The sequence below is a fragment of the Camellia sinensis genome, chromosome 3 (assembly GCF_055761805.1).
Source record: "Camellia sinensis isolate YWXY chromosome 3, ASM5576180v1, whole genome shotgun sequence".
NCBI classification, from domain to species: Eukaryota; Viridiplantae; Streptophyta; class Magnoliopsida; order Ericales; family Theaceae; genus Camellia; species Camellia sinensis.
The window spans coordinates 171,513,738-171,520,649 of NC_138963.1; the positions used below are offsets into that span (position 1 = coordinate 171,513,738).

The 6,912-nt window shown below is 32.5% G+C and overlaps 1 long non-coding RNA gene across 2 annotated transcripts; it reads right to left on the bottom strand.

The window, feature by feature from the left end:
• Positions 1–133: 133 nt before the first annotated feature.
• Positions 134–6,643, bottom strand: LOC114303671 (uncharacterized). Of its 2 annotated transcripts, none has more exons than XR_014364762.1 (5): positions 6,452–6,643; positions 1,577–1,689; positions 1,438–1,488; positions 577–728; positions 134–494 (listed from the first exon to the last, which is right to left on the bottom strand). It is a non-coding gene; the product is annotated as an uncharacterized LOC114303671 (long non-coding RNA). The 2 variants fall into 2 exon arrangements; XR_014364763.1 differs by having other exon boundaries at positions 577–650; positions 6,452–6,642.
• Positions 6,644–6,912: the final 269 nt, after the last annotated feature.

Sequence of the window (6,912 nt, forward strand, 5' to 3'; positions counted from 1 at the left end):
ATAAATTCAACATGTCTAACATCATAATTCAACAAGTCCATTCAATCCATACAAGAAATTCATAATTCAATCCATATATGTCTGACATCATAATTCAACAACAAATTCAACAATAATTTCAACCTATCAACAGTAATTGAAAATAGAAGTCCATTGAAGTTATAAAGTTCATTCAATCCATAAGGACATACATCAAGTCCATTCAATCCATAAGTACATCCATCAAATTCCCCAAAAGCTATGAACTCAGTAGTTTACATTATAAAATATAAAACAATACAAAATACAATGACATAAAGCACGACATTCAATTTCTTCTCCGTCTTTCGAAGCCTTCTACCATGCTTCTGAAATTCATTATCCATCTCATAAACCCTTGTGCTTGGATCGTTAAATTCTTCGCTTCTTATAGATGTACGAGGTGCAACATTGGAGATCACGTCGTAGTCATCATCATCTACGAACTTGAAGTAATTGCAGTGTTCCTCACTAATCTACAATGCATGACAATCAGTTAATCAAATCAGGCTAATAAATTTGCAAACAAATTTCCAAACAAATTTCCATAGTACTTACATATTTTGATGGACACACAAAGTACACACGCCCTTTATTTCCATTCTGATTGGTTCGCACAATGTGTATGGCAGCTGTTCTCCCACAATCACAAAATCTTGGTATCAATCTTAAGTAGCTATTGTTACTAGAGGAAGAAGCCATTTTGTAATCTACATACAAAATAGAAAATATATATATATATATATATACATACATTAGTAAACATAGCTACTATGAATTAATAACTTAGAGATAAGCTTTTAGATGAATATCTGGGCTGAGAATGAGATTAGGGTTCAAGGACCAAAACATTTGCTACAATACAAGATAAATATATATATATATACATACATTAGTAAACATATTAGATTAAGCCATAGATTTTAACTCAAGACAACATTGAACTTGTGCTTAGCTAAACTTGTTATTTTGACAAGAACAGTAAATAAAAAACAAAAATCAGCATAATCAAAACCTTAACAGCCATCCCATAATGCCCAAATTCAACAAGAAATTCAAAATCAAATTCTAAATCAAGTATAATCAAGTCCAGAATCAAGACCATTATAGAAATTCAAGAAATTCAACATTTCTGGTATTAAACTATGAACAAGTCCAGAACCCATAGAAGTCCATAACCTGTTCCGAATCTGTTCAAAACCTGTTCCATTATAGAAACCTGTTCCGAATGAACAAAAATCTGTTCTGATAAATGGATAGATTCAGAATCTGATTTAGAACAGCTTTTGAACAGATTCAGAATCTGTATAGTGGAACCAATGAACAAAAATCATTATAGAAACATGTTCTGAATCAAATTCCATTCAACCTGTAGAAGTCCATTCAAGAAATTCAAAATCAAATCAAATTCCATTCAACCTGTAGAAGTCCATTCAAGAAATTCAACCAGAGGCCCTGCTTTGCTTACTTCTACAATCAAATCAAATTAAACCCAAATCAAAATGTGAACATCATGCTAAGATTATTTAAAAAAAAAATAAAAGGACAAAAAAACAACCTCCTCGTCACGAAGCCAAACCCTTGACTTCTTCCACTTATCTTGTCATAGTGCTTCACTTTATTAGCCACCTCTGATGGAGTCAGTTTTGCACCCCATTTATAGCAGAGATTCTAAAAGAAGAATGAAATCGTAACAAATAAAAAAAATATGAATAAATATATGGAGACTCATTAAGGCAATTCATTTGGGTTCTTTGGTATTTTTCTTAATTGACTTGGGTTATTTTTAGGTATTTGGATTGCTCTAAAACACACCCGCAAGTATAACTGTATACACTGTCCAACTTATAGCAAATAAAATCAAACTTATAACTTTATAACTTTTTAATTAATCAAACTTCACAGAATTTTTTTGACTTATCCTCCTTGTATAAGTTAAGATCTATTCTTATAAATAAGTGATTTATACCCATCGAATTCTGACTCACACAACTCTAAACCTGGTGTTCATGTGCTTCAAATATATTCAAACTTGGCCACTGTTGGCAAGTGGGAGGAAGTGGTACCCATGTCAATTTAAATCAATCCACAAGACAAATTGATCCTGGCTGTTCTCTGATGAGTGAGAAGGCAGATAGCTTTAAATTTCCACTAGCCACAGTGCCTCATTCAGGTGGAATTTCTGGTAAGGTTTTTGAGGATTATTTGGGCTTTTAGAACATGATGAACATTCTTTGTGCATGATTCATATTGGATAAAATGTTTCTTTGACACTGTTTTGCTTTGCAGGAACATTGTTTGTTGGAATGTCAAGCCTAAGAATGTGGGTTCAAGTCTAAGGACCCCCACTTTGTACAAGTAATGCCAAAAGTTAAAAGTCTGTACCCTATACCCAATTCATCCTTCCTAGCCACCAACACTGACTAATGGATTTTTAATGTCTTTTGATTTTCTTGTGCAGAATTTAGTTAAGGTTGACATGTTAATCTGAAAGCAAAAATCTGAATCATACATGGACGGAAAATTATGTTTGTCGATTCAAATCTTTAATACTGCGTTATGGGTAGAAATCTTTATGTCTCTTTGGTATGTATTGATTGCTCTCCTCTGAAAACTTGACCCTCGGCAATGTATGGACAACCTCAATGGGAAAGTTAACTGGAGTGATGAAATTTGTTTTCATGGAGAATGTAAGTAGAAGATAATTCATATATCATATAAGACTTTCCTCACCACCAGTACAAGTGAAGGAAAAAAGATGTGATGCTTTATTACCACAGCTTCTTTGGTTGCTTTCTCAAATGAGAAAATTGTCCCCTCTTTATTAGAAGGCTGTATATGCCACCAAGAAAGCTGTGAGAATAGTATTTTCCAGAAATAATTGTTTACTATCAGCAAAATCTATGTTGAATACCAATAAGATTGAGCCACAAATGCAAAACAGCATTGACTTTTTCTTTATCTTTGGTAATAAACAATTATTACAAGGTCTCCTAATATTCATGTGACTTAATCAAGGGGTAACATGTCAGCCACCAACTTTGGGAATCTAGGACTGACATGCTGCATGTCACAGAAAGTTTAGGTTATCACATATTATTCTAGGATATCTGTGCTTGTCAGAAGAACATCAATTAATGGATTTTTTTGAAAAATTACTAGGCACTTGATTTTTGATACTATTTATGTTATCTTCATGATAAATCACGCAAATTTGTGCAAATATTCATATATTTATCATGTCATCATAAACAGAATTATATAAAATTTTGAAAAATTACTAGGCACTTGATTTTTGATACTACAATTCCCCCTATGATTCTACCACAGAAAAACATGGACTTTACACTCAAATTGATACACCCAGTTTGGTACTTAAATAAGTTACACTCAAATGGACTTGTAATAAAGCTGAAAAATAGCAATAATATGGATAAAACTTAACTGCTATTTGAATATATTGACTGAATTTAGGCAAACATTGCATGATTATTTCTAAACCAAAATCAAACAACAAACACAACCAAAAAATAAAAGGAAAAAATACATCGAACTCCAGATGTATGCAAGAACGATCAGACTCGGGTTTGTGAAGTTCTCTCTGAACAACAGCATTAACTCTTTAAACAATTCAAAACACTTAAAGGCTAGTAAAAATATAAACAGTAATAACAATGACATAAAAAATAAAATAAAAAAACACTCTACCCTTAGTATCTATGTACATCCACTCAAGCTATAGAAATCAGAATTTAATACATGAACCTTTCTATTCTCCAAAACAATTTTGCATTTTGTTTGTGTCACCAAATGAAGCTTAGCTTTAGCAGAGTGTAACTTAGTCACTAGGTTCTTCACTACATCATTCTGAAATTCCAAAGACAAATGAAACACTGAAACTCCATAATAGCCAAAAGGATCATGAAATGATGTCCATACCACATTTTTTGAAATGATATAGCTCTTAACACTACACTTTCCTGTAAGTTAAGTTCAATAAGTTAGAACAACTTACCTTGTTCATAAGATTTTTATTTATATTTGTGAATGGGGGGACTACTACTCAAAATCGGGCAATTGTTTGGGATTAAATGTAGTTATGGTAGTTTATTAGCTTGAAACAGGAAAACACTATCAATTCAAAAAAAAATTTCTTCATGATAATTCCAGGTCAGCTATCATACTGTTCAGATGGTTGTCATGTTTTCCCATCAAAATAAAATCACCATTGAAACAGCATGCAACAGTAACAGATCAGAAGCAAATTTTCATAAATGTCATCTAACATTAAGAAAAACTTCTTTTTAATCACACATCATAGTTCAGTTTCACCTATTTGCTCACCAGTTTTATCCTTGATCTGCACGGATTAAAATCAGTATCATTAGAAGAATTTTTGTTTGGAAGTAAAGAGTTAAATATAATGTTTTTTTTTTTTGATAAATAATCAAACTTTATTAAAAAAGCATCAAGGCGATACAAAGAGTTAAATAGACCAACCAACAACCAGACACAACACCCAGAGCAGGAATACTTATGCAGAGCAGGCATCTCACATTACTGAGACAACAACCAGACACAACACCCAGAGCAGGAATACTTATGAAGAAGTTCCTTGAACATATGTAATTGTCAGAGGACATATAGGGTTAGGTTTTGGAATGAACGTAGGCTGCCAGAAGAGAGGGGGCAGGGGTTGCTCTTGAGACAGAACTTGTTCAAACTCAGAATTCTGCAAGGGGTAACCTCCAAGTTTGGAGGTTTTGAGGTCAAGTACTAGTACACACAATTGATTGGAGATTGTAAGTATTTTTTCCTTGTAAAGGGATATCAAATCCAAACTAACAATGTGTTTATGTGTGTCTACGAGATAGACATGTATTCTAAATGTCCAAAGTCCACCTAAAAACGTCTAAAAATATAATAGGGCATGTCTGAATGGGTGCCCAACACATGTCCAACATGGACATGGAACCTTTTTAGAAGAATCCATGCTTCTTAGATTTAGCTAGATTCTTGTACTTGTATGGGATGATAGCATGTGTTTCCCTTGGACTTTCTACATGAGTTGTATCCACTTTTAGCACCTTTTGTAAATCTATCTCTTATTAATAAAAACACATAACCAGATCCTCTAGAAATCCTTGATCATGTGAAGATTAACAATACACTTGAAAGTCCAATATCAACTATAAAAGGTGTTCTGAAGGATTCCAAGGAAAAGGGCTTGAGTTTTAATAAAGAGGAGCTAAGAAAAGTTGAAGAAAGGTTGAAACTTGAATTTATCGAATTCTATCAGAAGCTTCGTCTCCTAAAGAATTACAGGTAATAAACCGAACATGGTCAATGTGAATTCGGTTGTGGAAAGATGTTCATGGTTTTTTATTTTATTATTTTTTGTTTTCTCATTTTCACATTTTTCCCTTCTGACTTGTCAATTATTATATACTTCTTGTTTTGCAAATGAATGAACCAGCTTTATGAACCTCTCATCATTTTCCAAGATCATGAAAAAAATCCGAGAAGGTTAGAATTTGAATTAATGAATAGTACATATAAAGAGAAACATTACTGTGGATTACTAAAATAGTTATGTGAATTGTTGTCAATTGAAAAAAGAAGGGCGTCAATAATTTCAAATAATTCAAAACCTACAAATTAACAAAACTCATCACAGAATTACCTACAATGTTGCTTAAATTTTCTTACATGTGGGAGATGCAAGATAATGCATTAAAATACAGGACATCCAACAAAAGAAAGGGAATTTCTATTACTTAGCAAATGAGCAATTCTGGCATGAATTTAGACCATGTCTAGCAGGGACATCATTATCATTTATCATTCATTACAAGAACCAAGGATGTGAAATGCAAAACAAGGGCATCATTGTCATTTATCAGTCATTATCCTTGCAATAACTTTGTGATTGGAGAAAGGGGGGGAAGATTAATCTGATTTTATAATTATCCAATCCTGCTGTTCCTTAAAAAAAAAAAAAAAACGCAAACAAAACAATAAAGAAAAAACTAGCCATTGTGGCATTTTATCAAACACCTAGCAGACCCATAATCAGAAGCATGAGACTTTACTCTCTGTGTGTGTAGAATCACCAACAATTTATTCACTTCAATGATTATATTGGGTAGAATATGAATATCATAATCAAAATACATAACATGTTAATCATTCTGTTTTCTATATTTTTTTTCCCAAATTAAAATCATTCAAGTTATTCATGGAACCCTTTAAAGTAGAGAAGGTTTGGAGATGTTAGAACTAATGAATGGAATGACTTTAATCTCATCTTAACAATGAATTCCATTTACAGAAACACGTCCGAAAACAGAGTGAGGGTAGAGAATGAGAAACCCAGAGACCAGAAGAGAGAGAGAGAGGGGTAGAGAAAGAGAAACAGAGACAACAAACTGACCTAGAACTCACGGTGGTGTTGTAGCTTGATGTCGGTGCAGGATGAACTCACGGATGAATCGTCCTCACGGTGGAGGATGAGCTCACGTTGTTCTCTGCTACTGCTTTGTGAAAGAACTATGGATAGATTATTAGGGCACAAAGTTCTAACCAAGGAGTTGAAAACAATTTTGGCGCTAAATCAGAATTTTTTTAGTGCTTTAATTTTGGGTTTATGTAAAGACATGGAAAAATATGAAAAAAAAATAAAAATAAATCATAATTCATAAATTGGACGGGTAATGTGAAATTATTCCTGCTAAAAAATAAATTTGTGTGTTTTATGAAATTTTTTAATTGTTAAAATTATAATTTGTTGTAGTGAGAGAGAGATATGAGAGGAAAACTGATAAACACAAAAAAAAAAAAAAGAGAAAAAATTAGTAGAGTATTTTTTTTTCATTATTGCCCAATTTGTCAAAA